Genomic DNA, 22,363 nt, shown 5'->3' with positions numbered 1-22,363 from the left:
GACTGCAGAACGCTTCACCTCAGGCCGCTCGACGGTGCCTACCGCACTACAACTTCAGTACGCGGCAGCTCGCGTCACTTGCGCGTCACTTTTACACCCGTTCGCGTACGAGCAACAACGTCGCAAGATGAGCGACAGTGAAGAGGATTTGATTATTATTTCTTTGTTGTGCAGAAGAAGAACGAATTATCGAAGAGAAAAAACCGGCCAAGTGCGAGTCAGGCTCGCGCAATGAGGGTTCCGTACTACAGTCGTATGATTTCGATAATTCAAAAACTATGATGCATAAAAATAAATAAAAATCTGTTTTAGAATGTACAGGTGAAGACCTTTCATATGATACCCCACTTGGTATAGTCACTCACTTCGAAAGTTGAAAATACTAATTATTAGTTCATGACCACAATTTAATTTTTTTTGTGTGATCTAACCCTAAATTCACGGTTTTCAGATTTTTCCCCAAATGTCAGCTATAAGATCTACCTACCTGCCAAATTTCATGATTCTAGGTCAACGGGAAGTACCCTGTAGGTTTCTTGACAGACAGACGGACAGACAGACAGACAGACAGACAGACAGACAGACAGACAGACAGACAACAAAGTGATCCTATAAGAGTTCCGTTTTTCCTTTTGAGGTACGGAACCCTAAAAAAGAAGAAGAAATGGATTGCTGACATACCAAAGTCACGCTATCAAGAAGGATATCACATTTTGTTTCCTCGCCTTCTTAATGACTCTGTACCATTTCACATTTACTTCAGAATGTCGAAGACAAAATTCTATATGCTATTGCCTAATAGTTTTTGTGGAAATTACATTAGAAACAATAGGTATACCACACAGGTCGGTAATATAATCCTACAAGAAACCTATGTCCAGCAGTGGACATATCTATCGGTTGATGATGATGAAGATGATGATAGTTTTTATGGAAATTATAAAAAAATATTTATGCATATCCATACTTATATTATTATCAACGCAAAAGTGTATTTGTCTGTCTATCTACTAGCTTTTCACGGCTCAACAGCTTAACCGAATTTGATGAAATTTGGTACAAAGTTGAATTACATCCCGGGGAAGGACAGGCTACTTTTTATCCTGGAAAATGAAAGAATTTCCACAGGATTGTTAAAGGCCCATTTATATGAAGTTTGGACCAGAGGTAGCTTGCATTCCGGGAATTGACAGAGGTAGGCAACTTTTTATCCCGGAAAATCAAAGAGTTCACACGGGATTAAAAATCTAAAAAAAAATGCAACTAGATGATGCCTGCGACTTCGTCCGCGTGGATTTAGATTTTTCTATAGGTGAGCACATTTCCGGGAATTACCTACTAGTACCTATATACCTGAGATAGATTATACCCTGTAGGATAAAAGTAGCCTATGTGTACCTACACATAGGCTAGTTTTATACCGAAAATCAAAAAGTTTCCACGGGATTTTTAAAAAACCTACATCTACGCGAACGAAGTTGCGGGCATCAGCTAGTCCCTTAGGTTCTGTGGAAATTACATTAGAAAAAGCATTTTCGCAAAATGTCTTTGTTTTATGTGCAATAGAATATATAAAATAGGCAGGTAAACACAGGTACATATTATATCTAAATACCTATATAAAAGAAAAAGGTGACTGACTGACTGATCTATCAACGCACAGCTCAAACTACTTGACGGATCGGGCTGAAATTTGGCATGCTGGCTAGCTAACTAGCTAATATGACGTAGACATCCGCTAAAAAGGGATTTATGAAAATTCAACCCCTAAGGGGGTAAAATAGGGGTTCGAGATTTGTGTAGTCCACGCGGACGACGTCGCGGGCATAAGCTAGTATAATATAAATACAAGTACAACAATAGGTAGGCATATTTCCGAAACTATTAATTCTACCTAGATGAAGTAGGTACGTATAATATGTACATAATATATTATAGTTATTTAATCAGGATTATTTTTACCATTGATGTTTTCTCATAACGCTCGGAGAGACATTTATACATTTAGACACTGGGAAGGGGAGAAGCCGACATCCTAGGGGTTGGGACCTTTGAGGATATACTTCTAAGAGCATGAGGAACACGTCATGTGTCAAAAATTAAACCTACGTTATTTATTTTGAGGTCTATCTTGCCGATTCTTGCCTGTACTTTAAATACCTAACAAGATGCGCGTGTATCTTATTCGAGCGACGTACGCATACTGAAGCGCCGCGCCGCGCCGCTGGGTATGTCGCACTAGCGTCACTGCACTGCGCGTCGCTTCAGTGCGCTTCAAAATATTCTCTCCAGCCGTGCCGCGCGGCAACGCGCGGTGAAGCGCCGCGCCGCGCCGCTCTAGTGCGATATGCGCCATACAAAATGATAGAAATGATATTTTGAAGCTCTGTGCCGCGACGTGAAGCTCACTGAAGCGCCGCGCCGCGCCGCTCAGGTGCGTACGAACCTTAAAGCACACACCACACGATACATTTAATATAGGCGATCAGCGATTTTAAGACTGAATCGCTGGATTGCGTTTTGGCGACTAAGTGCAAACACTTGTGGCATCAAAACCATGAGAGTTGCGACTGGTTCGATGCTGCATAGCGTTTTAGCGATTTTCTATCTTTGAGCTGACTGAATATCGTCGGTCGAAAACAGAATACTATAATTTCTAGGTACTGTTTTGAGTAGGTAAAAGTAGAGATCAAATTAATTCTTTATCAGACTAAGTCATCTCCTGTCGATTGGAATCAAAATTTGACGTAGGTATGCTGTAACCGGAAAAATTATTAAATTTGCAATTTTGCCAAATACCTGATTTTCTAGATTTTCCGTTAATGAATTCGACCAGCGATAGGTACCTATGAGTGGAACGAAACTTGCAGTCGCTGCCTTAGCTGTAAAATACTTTAGAGCTTTAAGAACTCGAACGTATTTTCTCGTTTCGGAAAAGCGATCGAGCGTGGAATCGCATGTGGTTTGGCCTTTAGGGTAAATTGTCTACGTCACTACTTCGTATGTATTCTGATGCATCCAATTAAACAACGCGTCTTAAAGGAAACCAATTTGATTCTGAATTTCGGAAACAACCCCGTCATGCTGGCGAAAGGAATGATTAGACAAGTTCCAATTTCTTGAGTTGATTAGTTTTGAGTTTTTGTAGCGCACTTCCGGGTCGCACGCACGACCAGTTTTCTAGAAATTGATATTCGGGCTCTTAGGTGGCCATTAGAACGTCTGTCTTCCGGTTATCGGGAGTTAGTGGCGCGTGCGTCCCGCGACTAATAGCTTCATTTGTGACGATAATTCGTGATGATTGAAGTATATCGGGTGATAGATGGAATTTTAGACACGAGCCGTTCCGCGTGGTCGCTAGTAGAAATATATTAGGTAAGTAGTATTGTTGGTCATTACAAAATGTTTGCTCTAACGTAACGCAAATAGGCAATGGCAATGCGTCGCAATCACGCCATCGCGTAAACAAAATCAGATAAAACTCATCATTTTACGCCTAAACGAGTTATCTAGCGAATTTTGGGTCGCGCCGCGTCCCGGTGCGTCCGCTTGTTCAAACAAAATACCGACCAATCACGATTTTGTGAATTTGAAATTTGTTAAAGCCCAGTACAGAAAACCAATACTGCGTACATTGTAGGTGCCCGTAGGTACGTAAAACTACGCACAGGCTAAGCAAACTCGCGCCTGTGTTGGGCACCCGCACGCGCTCAGATTCGTACCTACAGACAGACACTCACACAATGCGATACTGCAAATGGGCTAGTCGAATGTATTCGTTCGCCCGCCGCCGGCCGCTGGGGTGGGGAAGGGGGAAGATGCGTTTTTGTGCACAACTCTCCGCTTTAGCTACATTTACGGGTAAAATATAAGTGCGTAACCAATACCTACATCCTTAATAAGGTGCGTCTGTGTGCGCGTTTTTCACGTCACGCGACATCTAGCCCCGAATTCAGATGTTAATGGTCCTTGTTCGGACGTAAAAAAATACAGAATATTCGCCTTTTTTGTGAGCGTAGGAAATAGTAGTGTAGGTTATAGGCATGTCGATTTTTGGGTGGAACAAATGTTGGTATAGGTAGACGTTGATTGGCCGGGACGTTGTCCGGAGCGCCGCTGGGGCCTACCGGTCGAAAACAAAAGGAGTGTTTTATTAGTGCCATCAGCAGACTAAGTAGGCAAGTCCATCGGTCCCCGAGTTAGGCACACCTGACTGGCGGCGATCACAGCCCGGTTCACACTTCTTTCAGGGTCCCGAACCGGCCGAATGGAAAGTTACATGAAAGGATCCCTTTACTTCGTAACTAAGAAAAAAGACAAAATGGAGCATTCGAGCCGAGCGCTTTCGGTTTTGTTGACTTTAGTCAGTCAAAATTAACTGCAAATCTTAGACGCGTATAGTTAGGTAGGTACCTGCCCTTCCATTTCCTTTCATAAGTACCTAATATTTTTTTCTACTTATAGATAAAACAAAGGCATTTAGGTGCCTATGCAAATTCAACATAAAACAATATAGGTCCTTGTCTTCCTGTTTATCGTAGAAGATAATATCGGATTTTATAATCAATGTACCTGATCGTCTCATTTATTTGAAAATCGGTGCATGTCGCTGTGAGTAAACAACTAGGCTAGATAAATGTTACATCAATAAACTTTATCTGTTCTATTTAATTGAAACACAACTAGTCAACAATTTACACACAATAGCCAATAGAAATGTACCCAATATCGGAGTCAAACGAACCTCTAACTTGACATGCTGACCGCCAAATTCATTACCCCACGCGTTGATCACTCTTTAATTAGCTAACTAACCTCACATCAATGCCACCGATTTATTTAGATTAGCTTTCCTACCATAATGCCATTTCCTAGGGCAACGTACAAAGGCAAACCGGGCGATGTCCACTCCTCTTACGGCACGAATTTCCACACACACTACGAAAGGTTTTACCGTACATCGGGGCTTGTATAAAATTTATGGCGCACACTTTTGCAGCTATAGCATAGATCTGTGGGGGTACTGACTACTGGTCAGCCATTTCGCGTCGACTAGATTTACAACCTCGTGCGTACCAACGCCAAGATTGGATAAGTCTGTCAAATGTGTTCATGCTATTGTGGTCCCTAGATTTAATTATTACGGCCTGTATTTGTGTAAATTATACAAAACGTTTGTTTGCTGTGCGGGGCCGTGCGCGTGACGGCTCTAATTGATGGCCGTGTCACCGGATGGTTCATCTATTTTATAAACCATTTCTATTACCGGACCACGAAACGCCCTGAGGATCTCTACATCATTATTGTATTAAGTATAGTAAGCAAGAGTAGGTACCTATTCCCGGTCTCGTAAGTAAAAGATAAGATCTTTCAAGACGAGACATATGAAACTGAAAAAGGAATGGTTTCTCCTGAAGCCAAAGTTATAAGAACTTTAGTAGGTATCTACTTTGTTTAGTTTCTTTTATCGACTTAAAATCATCATCATTACCTCATCATCGCCAGCCCACTTCTAAGCACAGCTTTCCTTTTAGAAGAAGAATGGTTTAGAACATATAGTCCACCACGTTGGCCAATTGCGGTTTGCCAGACTTCAAACACCTTTGAAAACATTAACGTACTTTTAGGTGAATGTCATCGCTACATTGTATCGATAGCTTCTCGTTTTTTAAATTTTAATAGGTGCTCAACGTTATAATAAATTCTCAGAACATGCAATGCTAAAAATTGCATTGGAGTGGACATTGAAATGACTATAGTTTCTACCAAGAAATAGATACAATTATTATAATATAGTCATAAACATTTCTCTATAATATAAAAATGAATCACCAAATGTGTTGGTCATCGCAAATTTCGAGAACCGCTGAACCGATTTCGCTAATTTTTTTAAATAATATTCCTTGAAGTACGAGGATGGTTCTTGCGTAGAGAAAAATTTAATTCAACCTCCCCCTCATATTTTCTAAACTCCACCCGAGCGAAGCCGGGGCGGTTCAGCTAGTTGTTAATAAAAATTTTGAGTCTGAATACTTAAAAAAACATATCTAGTAGACAATTCCTGTACTTACCACTTACTGTACCTACTTGTATTATATTTACAAATTGTAATGATCCCCATTTTCGTACGAAATGTAATGTAATGAGGGTTTATAAATAGCTGTGCAGTTTGCGAAATATAAACGTAAGCTTGTGCATATCGGCTGTGAATAAATTAAAAAAAAGTCTTACGTATTAAAAGGCATTTCAGTTTCGGCCTTCAAGGCAAATGTACCTTTCGTACGAGTGTATAGAATATACCTGGATGAAAAGTCCGAGTAATATCTGCAAAAAAACTATCTGTATGTAGCGAAAGGGTCAATAATATCTCTCTTAAGCATCGGTTAAAAACGCCTCCCGCACTTGGGGGGCATTATTTCAAAATGTACGTTAGGTGGAAGGGAGGCCGGGGAGGCCGGGTCAGTCGGCTGTTTGTCTATTGCCGCGTTTTCCCATTCACCGGGTGAATTTTCCGAAGCCCATTGCGCTTACCCCCTTCTTTCCCCCCTTTCAGCAGCCTCTCTGTATTTTTATTAAAGGAATTATACCGTCTGAATAAGTGCTTATATACTTATATTGATTAGTATGCAATCAGGAGTGAGTTGCGAAATGTTGGAGTTATTTAATAGAAAATTTTGTAAAATTATGTAAATCTCTGCTGATGTTAGCTAAGCTATGATGCTATTGCTATTTCTGATTTGCTTTTCTATCTATAGAAATGAATGAGAGGAAGAATGAATAATGCACATAGGTATATGTAGTAACAGAACTGTGTGTTTTATATATGCTGCCTAAATAAAAAAGAAAAGTTCTAGCTTACTTACTGACTAACTCATCAACTCTCAGTCACATCCTTTAACCTAGAAAATTTTAATTTTGCACTGACCTTCCGTTTGTAACGTAGACAAAGGAATAAGGCAGGATAACTCGAAATTCTTACGGGATTGATAAAACGAACCTTCATGCTAAAATGCTTAATTTACAATAAAGATTTCAATAACACAACATCATTACAAATTATCTAATCACTGCAATGCTTTTCTTGACAGACACGACAGACGGATAGACAGACAAAGAAGTGATGCTGTAAGGGTTCCTTTTTTTATTTTGAGGTATGGAACCCTAAAAAACAGGGTCATAGTTTATTCGCCTCCTCTGTTAGCAATTATTGTGCGTCAAACGTAACTAAAACGAGCTAAAACGCGCTAGTGCAATCCAGTCCAGTCTGTATACCTACGCATACGCTAGTCTTTGCATACTCTTGCAATGCAATTTGCACCTCTGCCGACGTACGTTCGTAAAACGTGCGTTAACTGCGCGTCAAAATGTCGTCATGTGCCAAGGCCCTAAATGTTAAAAATGTATCAAGCCTTCACGACAGGTAGAGTTCAAAACAACCCCCGGTTTCTATTTAAGGCCATATTCCCCTTTAGCCTGATTGATCAACTCTACAGACACGTCGCTAATAGGAGAAAAGTTACTAGTGGAGCACACAAAATTTCCCTGCTTTTAGCCTGCCAACAAAACACTAATCGAAAGTCCGCCGAATAACTATCTACCTACCTACTCGGAAGCTTCGTTTTGTAAACCCTTTATGTAAACCAAGTTGTAAGTAAATAATGACTACTAAACTGCCCCCTTGCCGTGATAGCCTAGTCATTAGCCTCCTATTCAGGAGGTCAGGGGTTCGATCCCGGGCACGCACCTCTAACTTTTCAGAATTATCTGCGTTTTAAGTAATTAAATATCACTCGTTTTAACGGCGAAGGAAAAAATCGTGAGAAAACTTGCATCCCTCAGAGTTCTCCGTAAGAAGATAACACACCATTGACAAAACCTCAAGGGAACACTGGGATAAAAAGTAGCCTATGCTCATTCCTGAGATGCAAGCCATCTCTGTACGAAATTTCATTAAAATCATTTAGTCGAATGTGCCATGAACGCTAGCAGACAGACACACTTTCGCATTGATTAGTATAGATAAACCATAGTTCACACTATAAGCACGATATCTGATCTAGACACACATTCTTTGACTATTGGCTTTCATATAGGCAGTGTTTTTATAAAAAAATATTCTATTGAAGTAAAAGGACAAATTGATACATCCAAAATCAAGTAAAGTCTGCTGAGTCTAGAAATTAGGTTTTTTATAACGTAGACCAAAGATAATATTAATATATTATTTTTGCGTAGACTAAGAAAAGCTTTCAAAAAATTTACCCGAACGTAGCCGGGATGGTTAACTAGTATCTATATACAATATTGTAAGCCTAAGTAAAATGCATTCGTGAACTCGACACCTTGTATAGTATAGCGGATCAAGAAAATTCGCATTTCCTTTTGTGAAATACCAACACGTAACGGCTATGCATTGATATCAGATAACATCGCTTTTGGCGTTCGATATTCAAAACTGCGTTGTTCTTGATTAATGTTCTGCTTTATGTTTGTATTTCCGAACACCGTGTTTGAAAATTATCTTTCGTTAATCGATTTTCGAATTTGGAACGACGCCTGTAAAATTGGCGGAGTCTTTTAACACGAAATAAAACCTAAAATAATAAGAAGCTATTATAGCTAAGTACTTAATAGCAGAGGATCAGAGGATGTCGGAATAAAGACACTTTTTTGTTGATTTTGCCGACTTCGCACACTTAAAAATTTATGTTGTCATGTTTGGCGAAAATTATTGTGATGCCATCGTCAGTTTACCTAGATGTCTAGTAATTCGAATTTCTGTAAAAAGGTCTTACCTAAGCTCTCACGCCACAGATTCTTATAGTGTGAGCGCTACTTTAAATTTTATGAAAAAAAGTTACAAGAAGCTTACGCTTATTCCGAAATAATTATATCGTAAAACTTTAAAAATAGACTTCAATTTTAAAATTCGCTTAACGAAAGACTACGTAAGTAGATAGGCATGACGTAAAATGCACTTTTTTGCCAGGCTCCGCGAATAGTTATAAAATTGAATTGTCAACCCTTTTATTACTTCGATGCAGGTTCGTCTGATTATTTGAAAATTCATGCGATGTCCACCCCTGTCAGCCTGCAGACAAAATACGGTTGTGCAAAATCCTGTCGGTTTTATTCCGGCGCTGAACCGGCGGCGTGCACTGGCTATCTAGGGTTGACACCTTCACACATATCGTAGGTTTTTTTTTTTAGTACCTCATGTTGGGCTTGCGTTTGACCACAATATTATGCTTGGTGAAAAGCATGATAAGCATTCATCTAGAAGCACCTATTTATTTTAGTACCTAAGTTATACGTGACTGGAAATATGGGCTGTTAAATATCAAGCTAGGAGTTCGTATCAAAAAAGTTAAGCCAAAATGTTTCGTATTGCAGTTGATATGATGTCAACCACATAAGGATGCCAAAGCTCACGGCTTCTGGCCTGTTATTATTTTGTATTTAAGTACATAAAAGGTGAAACTGACTGATATATCAGCTCAAATGGCTAGAAACTGGCTCTTTTCATAGAGTTAAAGTATTAGGTTAAAGGATTTCCAAATATGTACGCAAAGTATAAGTGATAGGTACGTCAGCAAAGATTTGAGTGAACACAAATTATGTTTTGTGATTGTATTCATTCAGTGAAGTTACCATATCACTAAAGCAATTGGTGACAACCCTATTTTAGTACATAGATAGCTGAATAGCTTACAGGCGAGGCATGTGTTAAAACTAGATAGTGTTATGATAATAAATAAACTTTTTCTATGAAATTTTTTGTTTGTAGGGCTCTTTTTATCTATTAGAAAAGTAAGTTGTTTTCTGCAGAATTTATCTAAATCATTAGACATTTTTTATGTTCTGGAAAGTTGCTGTTAAATACTACTTTGGAGTATAATGTACTTATAACAAACATAAATTTATAAAGATACCCATACTCAAATAAATTGATACCTATAGGTAATCTAATACTAACTAATACTAATTTCTCTTATCTCACCATTAATATGATTTTGAAGTACTCTCCAACGTGAAAAATGCCCGCGGCTTGTTGGTGGATCTGAAACAAAGACATGTTTTGATTAAATATCGAATTTAGGATTTCTTTCTTTTATGGGAGTTTTTTATTCCACCATAACTTCTAAATGCCTAAACAGATTTAGATGTATGGGGTATCGTTAGGATTGTAACATCATCCCGAGCGACACTCGCTATAATTTTTTGAAAAAAAACATCATAATAATCTTCACTTTCTGCGAAACGAAGTTTGGCGATCGTCATCCGAGTTTTTAGGTTGGTAGGTTAAAGAAGAAGAAAATTTCGGTGGAAACGTCCCTAAAAGCCTTAACTTAGCAATATAGGGCTTGAAGCTGTAAATAAAAATTAAAGTAATTTGTATATGTTTTATACGGTGATCGGTATGATAAAATCATAACGATCACCGTATCAAACAAGCAGGTAGCAACTACAAGGGTACGTAGGCTTGTCTTATAAACTTAGAATTTTGTAAACTTAAATTATTTTCAATTGGAAAGTAGACAAAGAGCTTCAACGCTGCACCAGAAAGGTCATCGAAAGTAAAAAAAAGTTAACTGTCAAAGAATCACCGTTCAATATCGATTCTCGAATCGATTGCCATACGGGTGCAAGATTGGTCGTACAAAAAACGGTGAACGCACGCGCTCGCGCCGGGTGGTCCCGCAGTCCGCACGTGGGCCCGTATGTAGATCCTATCGATATCTAGTGACGTCTTATCGATAGGTAAGTGTTTTAAGGAAGAGTTTTATTGTTTTGTCTATACTTAAAAGGTTCAACAATTTGTTTTGAGCTGCTGGTGGTAAGGTTATTGGCACGTGTTAGGTAGTTGTCGTTGGATTTTTTTTATAGACAGATAGAAAGCTTTATTGCACACAAAACATGAAATAACCAACACAAAACAAAGAAACTAAAAACAATTGTATGCAAAGGTGACCTTATTATTCAGAGCAATCTCCACCAGGCAACCTTTGGTGTAAGAAGAAACTGGGTGTGTTGGATAGTACTTAGGTAAATATGATTTATAAGTAAGTAGATGTCAGTATCAATGAGTAAGGGTGATCTATTTCATGTAGACGTCATTGCATGATATCTCAATAGGAATTAAATTCACCCCTAAGGCCTTATTATAATATATAGTAGAAATCTGGTAGATAATCTAACTCTCCCATTGAAATTGCAAGAGATTGTAGGTAGGTACTTTAAGTGGACTAGGTAAGTACATAATATTTGAGAAATATACTTAGAATCAACAGTCAAACAAAATCATAATACTTACAATAGGTATAGGTATAAGTACCTATGTAGCAGGCTGACTTTTCGCAATTCTAAGTCAACCAAACCAACTTTAGCTCATTGGATTTTTCAACACCGAATTGGTAAGTACCCCTTAATCACTAGTCACTACCCTTATCACTACCCTTATTATAAATTCAAAAGTATGTTTGTTTGTTGGTTTGTTGGTTTGTTGGTTTGTTAGTTTGTTGGTTTGTCCTTCAATCACGTCGCAACGGAGCAAGGGATTGATGTGATTTTTTGCATGGGTAGGTATAGTTAAAGATCTGGAAAGTGACATATGTATAGGGTACCTTTTATCCCGGAAAATGAAAGAGCTCCCGCGGGATTTATAAAACACCTAAATCCACGCGGACGAAGTCGCGGGCATCAGCTAGTAAATCATAAAATCACCATTACAAAATAACCGCTAACATTTGTAAACATGTTAATAATCACAAACGTATAAAGATTTACCGAGACACCAGGTGTGAAGGCGTGTACCGATACTTTATTGCCTCATTCAAGAGGCTAATTGTCCGTCATAATGGTGGTAGCCCTTAAGAACCGGAAGCGTTAATTCAGCCACCGATTTATTAGTACTTTTTGTCAAATTTTAGATAGAAACGCATCTGCTAAGCTGCATGGATACTTGTAGAAATGTTTTTATTTATTACCTACTAAGTATTTGGCATAGTCGCTGACTATGGGCCCCATAAGAAAGCTCAGAGTCACTCAGCGGGCGATGAAGAGAGCTAGGCTTGGGGTTTCTCTACGTGATCAAATCAGAAAAGAGGAGACCTTTAGGAGAGGGTAACGGACATAGCTCAAAGGGTTGCGAAGCTAAAGTGGCAATTGGCAGTGCACGTAGTTCGAAAAACCGATTTACGTTGCGGTCCCAAGGTGCTAAAATGGCGACCTCGCACCGGAAAATGCAGCTTTGGAAGACTCTCCTATTGAGGCTTTCAATAAAATTTTACAGTTCGACATACTTAATATAATTTCAAAGATCTGCAAAAATACGTGTTATATGTGGTATACTTTGGATTAACATTACCTACTTGCTCAAGTTGTTTGCAAAAAATCTTTTATGTTCCACGCAGATGTCTTAATTCGACTTTTATCGGCTCGATTTATAGCCAATAGGATTATAAGAATTACCTTTTAGTTGAAGTTCGATAGTGAATTAGGTACATGCGACGTTTTATTGTCTATAGAATCTAGATAAGTAATAAAGATTTTACTGAAACAAGTCTACTGTCCATGACGTAGACTTTCGTTGATATTTTCTTTATGTGAGCGATGGTATACTACGTAGGTATACCTATTGGTTATTATTTTTGTCTACATGTCCTTGTAATAATTTTGTGATCAAATAAAACTTTTTGAAAAAATGTTTTTAGGGTGCAATACAGAAATATTCGTCCTTATTTATGGTGTTGTGCCTGGCAGAGTGGAGTGAAGTGGAGACGCAGCGTCTTGCGCAAAAACAGCGGCAGCGTACCGAGCGTCCTTAGAACAGTTTGAAATGATAATTACCTACAGTACGCGGCAGAACATAATGTACATTGACCTTGAGAAAGAGATGTTTGTAAAGAATTATCTCCGTCGTTGAGACTGACAAAACGTAACATAGGTTTGAGTGGCAGAGACAACGCTCTACAAAACCGAAATCTCATTCTAAATGTAGATGTACCTACATTAATTTCTGCCGCGTACTGTAAAAGACTTGGCTCTACTCCACTCCATCTTTATGCACCAGCCCTAATGTTTCGTGTTTCTACACAAAATAATTGTTCTTTTCTCAAACTGGGACAACGAACTTTAAGCAACATTCGACACTATAATATTAATATTTATTTGCAATGATGCGGGCTCAAAGATGTAGCTATTCTTGGTTGCACAATAGACTGGAATTGGTCTACTTGGCCCAAATTACCGCCATGCATAGTGGCCCGCATCCTTGGGCCTTGGTGACACTCAAATTAAATCTATTTTTTCGCAGAACACCGGATGCTGTTCCTTTATACGTGTTAGCTGAGATGTGGTGATCTTGAGGTCGGTTTATGAATATTTAACATTTTGTTTGTCAAGAGGGTTCATACATATTTATGAAATTGATCTCAAATCTTAACGCTATTATTATAGGGGTTGCTTTGCTAAAAACTCCCCTCTGTATCAAAAAATATTTTGACAAGATATTATTATTAGTTATTGCACCAACCTAATAAGCTACATCCTAAACCGTTTTACCAGTGTAAGCTAAACGGAATTCTTTTGAATTCGGGACAAAATTACACGTTATCGGATTCCCGAATAACCCTTCACTTATCTTGTCTTCGAGCAAGTATCAGACCGCGACCTGTCAAAATATAAAAAGCGTGGTAAAGCGTCGCTCACACGCCCACTTAAGACGGGTGACGTCAGAGGAAGTGACGTAAGGAGACCGTCTCACCGCGTCTTGAATGGGGCACGCACACCTTAACAATGCAGTCCTTACAGCGTCTTGTGCGTGTAAGTGTGTGAATGAACGTACGCTGCGCGTTTACGTAGGGATTGTGTTGTGAAACACTGCTATTGAGATTGACATGCGAGAGTCTAGTGGACAAACATCGCTTGATGGATGCGACATCCGACTAATTGAACGATGCCAGTTACATCTACGGACGGGAAGCAAATTAAAACTTTTAGTCACCGGTCGGAACTAGCGGCGTCTAATGACCAAACATACGAATCATTTACCGTCATAAAGTCTCGCTTGACCGCGTCTAGAACAATAATTGGACTCGAAAAACTGTTCGTCATTTCCGAATTTTAATGAGCGAACACGTTACGATGAATGACAGGGGCATTGGACCTTGTGCCAAAACCATAATACACCGGTAACTTGCTCGCATTTTTAATTTCTGCCCAGGTGGATTTTAAACTTTATTTGTTGGTTGACAAGCTATAATTTTAAACTAGGAATTGGTTCGGAGTTTTCGAACAGTAAGTATCGGTATGGAGTGCGTGTAAGAGGGGTGCGGGCAGGTGTGAGGCCAGATGTCTTGAACAAATTGCTATGCCATAAGGTACCGCGGTGTGGACACACCCTTACCTTTGTTGGGCGCTTGGCGTGTGCCAAGGTTTAATTTTATGCTTGATTACGAAGCGATCGGGGGACTACTAATTAATAGTTGCGAGATGAACGCTCCAGACTTCCAACTTTTGAAGTATCGGGTGCATTGTTTTTAGTTCTGTAAATTTAAATCGCGATGCAAAAAAAATATTGAGATCATTAAAAGTTTAAAGTGCTTTACTATAGGCCTAGTTGCATTGCGGTAATAGCCTAGTGGTTAAGACGTCGGCTTTCTATTCGGGAGGTCGGGAGATCTCGGGCACGCACCTCTAACTTTTCGGAAAGTACTATAGGTGCGTTTTGAAACAATTAGGTATCTAAATACTTATCACTTAATATAACGGTGAAGGAAAACGTCGTGAGGAAACCTGCATGCCTGCGAGTTCGCCATAATTTTATCAAAGGTTTATGAAGTCTGCCAATCCGGACTGGGCCAGCGTGGCAGACTATATCCTAAACCACTCTGAGAGGTGACCCGTGCTCCTTTCAGGCCCAGTAAATACCTATATTTATTTTGCACTGCCAGATAAAATGAAATGCCTTAAAAGTCAAGAACAAAACGTAATCTTTGCTCCAGTGTTTTGAGGCAGTTGTTTAACGTTATATAAAAGAATCGCATTCGCGTTTATGGAAGCGAAATGGAAACAAAACTAGTCTTTTATTCATTTCTATCTGTATATTGTCTTTCTCTACCCTGTCCAGCCGGGGCAGGGTAATCAAAGGTGCACGACAAAGCCTGTCTATGGCTTTTTGAATCCTTTGCTCTCCTGCTTCAACTCTCAGTAATTGGCTTTCGATTTTCACTTGTTTTTTTGGTTTGTGTTTCTCATCCGATAAGCGATGTACACCAATCGATTTATTAGTATTTGAAAAGGAAAATTCTCATATTTATTCGAATTAATTACATAACAAATATTTATACTTATCGTTAGTCCGTCGCGTTTGACTGAAGACGAGAAGGTCTTGCTGGACGGATTTTATTAAAGTTTTCATCATAGCTAAAATGCCTCTCGTGTTAGATATTGGTACCTACCTATCTATGTACCTATGTATATGTTAAAACTTATTCGAAGTTAAGGCGTAGGTTCTAACTGAGTAGGTATACCTACCTACCCACTCAACCCAGTCTTCTAGATTTTGTCAAAATCAAGCAACACGACCATAATAATAAGTATTATAGTCGGATAATCGAAGTTATTCATATCAATAAAATCACTCAGATAGTTAGGTACAGACCTGGAGAGTGACATATGCTACTATTTATATATTTATCTCGGAAAATCAGTTTCCCTTTTCCCACGAGATCTTAAAAACTAGAATTGACGCGGACCAAGTCATGGGCATCAGCTAGTTCTTAATATCCTAAACATTAGCAATAATTCACCAGTCACCACCCTCAGAAAGATCGATTGTTACTAAGGACAGCGTATCGATCGGTACCCCTCTGCGGTAGCCATCTTAGCTGCAGCTGCGCCCGCGCAGGGTCAAAGGTGGCGAGGGGCGCAAGTAAGCGTAAGTGTAGTGCACTGGTGGGCGCTGAGTGCCACGTCTATAGGATTAGAGGCCATGTTGGATCGATATTATGGTTTTCGAACACTCGTTGATACGTTCATATTTTTAACTGACTACGCAGAAATAGGTACTGATGATATAGGTAGGTATTTGTTTGACGTAAGTTCCGCCTTAGCATACATTTGAGAGACGTTAGTTTCCTTGTTTATTTTTTTACGCATTTATTGGTTTAAAATTAATTTTAAAAAAGAAAACGGTAAGTAATTAACGGTAAGTAAGTAACGGTAAGAAGTACAGTAACGGTAAGGTACCAAGATTTGTTGGCGCTTCATGCAAATTTAAAGAAAGAAGAATTATATAAGAAGGTTAAGAATCCATACTATATAATATTATAAATGCGAAAGTGTGACTGTCTGTCTGTCTGTCTGCTAGCTTTTCACGGCTCAACCGTTTAACCGATTTTGACGAAATTTGGTACAGAGGTAGCTTGCAACCCGGGGAAGGACATAGGCTACTTTTTATCCCGGAAAATTTAATAATTCCCACAGGATTTTTAAAAGCCCAAATCGTACGAAGTCGCGGCCATCAGCTAGTAGGCTATAATTTATGAACATTTTGCGAAAATAAGCTACCTATAATCGATAATAATTGTGAATTAAATCGAAAACAATTAATCCATCAGAGAGCTGCGTAAGTAGTTAAAGTTACACAAAAACAATAACCCATAAGTAGTGGAATAGTTCCTTTCAAGCTACCCTTGCGAAGCGAGGGCAGATCGCTAGTTAAAACTAAAAATTGTGCAAGTTTCTTGACTTTAAAACAATCTATAGGTAGGTCTGTATTCTGAGAGGTAGGTATATAAAAGGAAAAGCTGACTGACTGACTGACAGATCTATTAACGCACAGCTCAAACCTCGCGGCGGATCGGCCTAAAATTTGGCATGCAGATAGCTATTCTGCCGTTGACATTCGCTAAGAAAGGACTTTTGAAAATTCAACCCCTAAGGGGGTACAATAGGGGTTTGAAATTTGTGTAGTCCACGCGGACGAAGTCGCAAGCATAAGCTAGTAATATATAAAACGTAAAAAGTCAAATAAGGAAACGCTTTCTACAAAGTGACCGACGAAACCACCTGGTAACTATTGTCTTAGGCGCCGTGCCTTGAAAGCAGGACATCTGATACGCCCACAAAACACATTAATACCGGATCAAACAACATGTGCATTGATATTATCTTCTAACACGTGCCTTTAGACATAGTCCAAGCAAAAGTTCACCATATTTTTAACGTTAATATGACTGAAAATAAATCGAGTTTTATAAACGCCTTAAGTTGTTCAAGAACCTTACAAGTTACAACGGCTGTTACTTTTTAAATAAGAACTCTATTTTAATGAAAATAGGATATGTAACCGCTTATAGTACGTCTTTACAGCAAGGTGCGAGCGTAAAATCAGCTGTTTCGAGTATTTTGTCATCACTTGCCTCAATAGCTCAACTGGTAAAGGAGTGGACTGAAACCGCAAGGTCGACGGTTCAAACCCCGCCCGTTGCACTATTGTCGTACCTACTCCTAGCACAATCTTCACGCTTAGTTGGAGAGGAAAGATGAATATTAGTCATTTAACATGGCTAATATTCTTTTAAAAAACAAAAAAAAACTTCACTACAAAATGGTTTGTAAGACGTTGCGAGAAGATTGATTTTGTGTGAAAATTGAATTATTTCTTACATTGTAACCAACAAAGTATCTTAAAGGCTTTGGGTAGACGAATTTGAAACATGACACTTTGTATCAGAATTCTTTTTCATTTGAATCTGCTTTTTTGTTTGCATCTTGGAGTATTCTATGCGTAGGTAATACAAGGTTGATTTGACAAAAGATACTGTGAAACCAGATGTGTACCTACGCATTTTATTGAATGAATTATCGATTGAAAAAATTTCGTAAGGTGTACTACTCATTTTCATAATTATGTATTATAATTCAATCTAAAGTTAATTATGTATACCTATTAAGTTTAATTAAATAATATGAAAATATATTATTATGTATATATACCTCTCTAAGAATACTATCAGAACTTCTAAAGGAGGTACCTAACCATTAAGTAAATACTATTAAAATTCAATTTTTTTTCCATGCGTAGGTATAGTCAAAGACCTGGAGAGTGACATAGGCTAGTTTTATCGGAAAGTCGCGGGCATCAGCTAGTGTAAAAATAAAATGCATATTAAAATACAAATGAAACTTAGAACAGCTAAAGTAACCAAATAATCCTCGAACAATAGAGGAAAGTAAATACAAAAACGCGTAAGAGCATTACATTTCGTTCAAATCGTAGGGTGGCGGGACATGTGCGCACGCGCCGGCCGACAATCACAGTAATAATATCTAAAAAATAATAATAAATCCGGGTGAAGAATAAAGAAAATCACCCCCCAGCTCCCTTTGCCTTTATCTTGCAAACAGACTTCAAAATGTTAAAGATAATAGGGGTGGCGGCCCCCCTGTGTAAGCGGCAGCGCACACCTTTCGCGGGGGTTGCGTCTGCTTTGCGCTCCGAACGACGCGACGCTTATGGGGAAAAGCGACGCTCGTCCGATTGGCGGTTTGATTCAAATTTTGAACGCGTCTCGAATTTATTTTTTATTTTTGATACTTTTTATTGAGTTTTAATTAACCTTACCAAAATATAACATAGAAGTAGCAATCAGCTTAGCCTATTACTAGGTATATATTTTGTTCTGTGATTTTAATGAAACCAACACTGGTATCACTACTCAGACTCAGATAGTACTCAGAGGTATCCACCTCACCATTTGGTCTATTGTACTGAACCATTTTTAGAACAAGCTTATGCTTGCATTAAGATGAAAGCCTTCTGTCATTGGGTACGTACTCATATAAATCACCTAATTCTATCAGCTAACAATCATACTATTTCTTTACAAAAATAAAATAAATAAATACATTATACATAGTTATTGCTACAGCTACATACTACATCTATTTTAGTCCTGTTTATTTTAGAAAATCATTAATTATTATCGTTTAATTGTCCATCGGTTAGCGGGCTACAGAAACCTTATCTGCCAATAAAAAAAACAATCATCTATCATACGCGAAACAGCTTTCAAGGAAACGCACGCGGCACGCGCTTCGCAGATGCGTTTAAAATTGCAAAGAAATTAATGTAGAGCATCTTTGCACCAAATTTTTATTATGTTTATTCAACTTATTAGCTATTGTCAGCTGTGATAGTGGTTAAGACATCCGCCTTCTACTCGGGAGATCGGGGGTTCGATCCCACAGGCACACACCTCTAACTTTTCGATGTTAGGTAGGCATGTGCGATTTAATTTAAGGAAATACGGCCAGTGTGGTAGACTATGACCAAACGTTGGCCATTCTGTTATGTTAAGGTATATCTAATTACACTGTACATAGCGAAATTGAAGAAACCGGGTATTTTATTGCGTTATAAAGAGTTTTCATTAAACGGATAGTATGAGAAAACAACATAATTTTATTAAAAGTGGTTAGCAATAAAACCACAGTAGGAAGTACAGTAAGTAAATACGTGCTAGGCAATTACAACAAACAAATGAACACATTTCTAAAAATTCCATTGTGCTTACGAAATATTTACGACTCTATATCAGTATGGTGTTTAAGGTCAGTGAAATTACCGTTTATTGGGGTCTAAATAATGACGTATTGTTTCGCTATTGAGAGTGTTTCAATATAAGGGTAACATTTGTATACCAAACAAACCTTAGCAATTTCTACGCTTTAAGGAGTTTTTCGTTAAATAGAAGTTCGCAATATAGAGTAAATAACTACAGTGTTTACACTAAATATTACATATAAGCATTTTATAACATTCCAATCAAACATTTGAATAATCTAAATTGTTTTGCAACAAAAAATATCTTGTACAGTACCTAGTATACGCGGCTAGAAAATATTGTACATCGACCTTTAGAAAGTGATAATGGTTTCGTAGAGCGTTGTCTCTGTCGTTGAGACCGACAAAACTTCACATAGGTATGAGTGACAGAGACAACGCTCTACGAAGCCAAAATCTCTTTCTAAAGGTAGATGTACAATAATTATTTCCTGCAGGCTACTGTAGCTTATCCGCAATAGCTCCGAAAATCCTTTTTTGTGGCAAATAAACCGAAACTCGAAATCGATGCGGGTTAAAGGCATGGCATATGCAAGCAAGGTGATACGAATCAATGGAACTCTTTCTCAAAGAAAGGTGCGAATTTTGAAGTAGGGCATCCTTTTTTTCCTTCACGTCATAGTATTGAAAGCAGCCTACCTGAAGACGTACTCTCAGTATTGATCAATTTAATTTGGTAAATTGAGATTTAACAATAAACTTTTCTTAACGTCGGTTTTTTTAACGTCGGTTTTGGTTGCAGACAGCAAGTAGGTAACAAATAAATAATCAGAGATGGAGTAATCAAGCAAGTTAGCATTCGATTCATTCTAGGTAAGTACTTTGTAGCCAATAAAAGAAATCTACATATTACATTCAGTGCTGCTTGAAATTCATAAGTCCCTATAATCGGTCTATTGCAATATCAAGGGCGATCATTATTTATGTTAGTATGCCACAATTTGGCATACTATTATAATAATCGATAATCAAAATCGCACAGACCCCTCCGAAAAATCTGTCATTCAAAATACGACTATACATCACTTGGATTATAAAATATTTTCATTTGATTTGAAAAACGAGTATTTAACTATTTCCGTCCAGTTATAGTGTGATGAATTAGAATTGAACTCTATTTTCGATACGGTAAAACCGTAAAATGAAGGTCAGGTTATACTGGTCAACTATAATGTGCCCATAGCCATCTGTTTGCATAGTCTTGAGGGTTGCAAAGCATGACATTTTGCTGTTACCCTTAAACCCTTAAACGACCGTTGAAGGTTTTCTAATTAGACGTTTTGTTTGCAAAATAAATAAATATCTAGTTCTTAATCATTTTCTTTCGGAAGTTTCATATTTACGTAAAGTGTTTTAGATTTTTATACTAGCTTTGTGTTGGAAAGAGATCAAAGCTAAAGATTTTTCTACATATATTTAATACCAGCGACCCGCCCCGGCTTCGCATGGGTGCAGAGTAGATACTAATGTGGTGTCAGTGATGAGTGATTAATAATCCATATTTCGATACTAATATTTTTTGGAGGATTTTTTCCGACCTAATTCACATTATTTCAATTTCCCTAGGGATCTCTAATTTTTTGAGAATTAAACTATACCTATAAACCTTCCTCTTGAATCACTCTATCTATTGGTGAAACCCGCATTAAAATTCGTTGCGTAGTTTAAAAGATCTACGTGTTCACACTTACATACATACAGACGCGGGAAAGCGACTTTATTTTATACTAGCTGATCCCCGCGGCTTCGCCCGCGTAGATTTAGGTTTTTAAAGATCCCGTATAGCCTATGTCACTCAGGAATAATGTAGCTTTCTACTGGTGAAAGAATTTTTAAAATCGGTTCAGTAGTTCTAAAGATTACCCCCTACAAACAAACTTAACGACATCGGGCCGTGCAGCAGAAATCGTAATATTTTAATTTCGCCATAACTTCAAAACCAAACGTCCAATTTTAATCATTCAAAGACCAAATATTATCTCCATAAACTGTTCTTAGTGATGAAATCATTTATTTTGATAAGGATTAATAGCATGAGTAAAATAAACGCGTTTAAATGTAGTCCAAAAAAAATTCAAGATTTTTAAATAAAAAAATGGTTGCTGTGCCTCACTCGACATAGATGGGTATAGTGTGTCGCGGACTTTTTTGTAGATATTTATAAGATCTACAATTAATTAGAACATTTTATGGTTCTATCTTTTATAGTTTAGGCAGCGTACGCAAAATAAGTAACTTTTCTGGTTGATTTTTTACACCTTGTGTCCGAAAAACCCAAATATCTTACGGAACCCTATTTTTTTCCAAAATAAAATATAGCCTATGTTACTCGTGGATAATGTAGCTTTCGAATGGTGAAAGAATTTTTAAAATCGGTCCAGTAGTTTTTGAGCCTATTCAGTACAAACAAACAAACAAACAAACAAACAAACAAAGTTTTCCTCTTTATAATATTAGTGTAGACAACGGGCCGTGCAGCAGAAATCGTAATATTTTAATTTCGCCATAACTTCAAAACCAAACGTCCAATTTTAATCATTCAAAGACCAAATATTATCTCCATAAACTGTTCTTAGTGATGAAATCATTTATTTTGATAAGGATTAATAGCATGAGTAAAATAAACACGTTTAAATGTAGTCCAAAAAAAATTCAAGATTTTTAAATAAAAAAATGGTTGCTGTGCCTCACTCGACATAGATGGGTATAGTGTGTCGCGGACTTTTTTGT

At 37.9% G+C, this 22,363-nt stretch overlaps 2 protein-coding genes across 4 annotated transcripts in view; one reads left to right on the top strand and one right to left on the bottom strand.

The window, feature by feature from the left end:
• The window catches only part of dsx (transcription factor doublesex), a 439,846-nt gene that overhangs the window by 305,161 nt on the left and 112,322 nt on the right, over positions 1-22,363 (top strand). The window lies entirely within an intron of this gene.
• Positions 1-22,363, bottom strand: part of LOC117990904 (homeobox protein prospero-like) — a 145,696-nt gene that overhangs the window by 89,487 nt on the left and 33,846 nt on the right. For all 3 annotated transcript variants that reach the window (XM_069504520.1, XM_034978401.2, XM_034978402.2), the window contains exon 3: positions 10,001-10,060. The gene's annotated coding sequence lies outside the window, so the exon portion shown is untranslated. The remainder of the gene's footprint in view (positions 1-10,000; positions 10,061-22,363) is intronic.

The sequence above is a fragment of the Maniola hyperantus genome, chromosome 18, assembly GCF_902806685.2.
Source record: "Maniola hyperantus chromosome 18, iAphHyp1.2, whole genome shotgun sequence".
NCBI lineage: Eukaryota > Metazoa > Arthropoda > Insecta > Lepidoptera > Nymphalidae > Maniola > Maniola hyperantus.
Note: the sequence above shows the minus strand (reverse complement) of the source record. Positions and strands in the feature narration are given on the sequence as shown.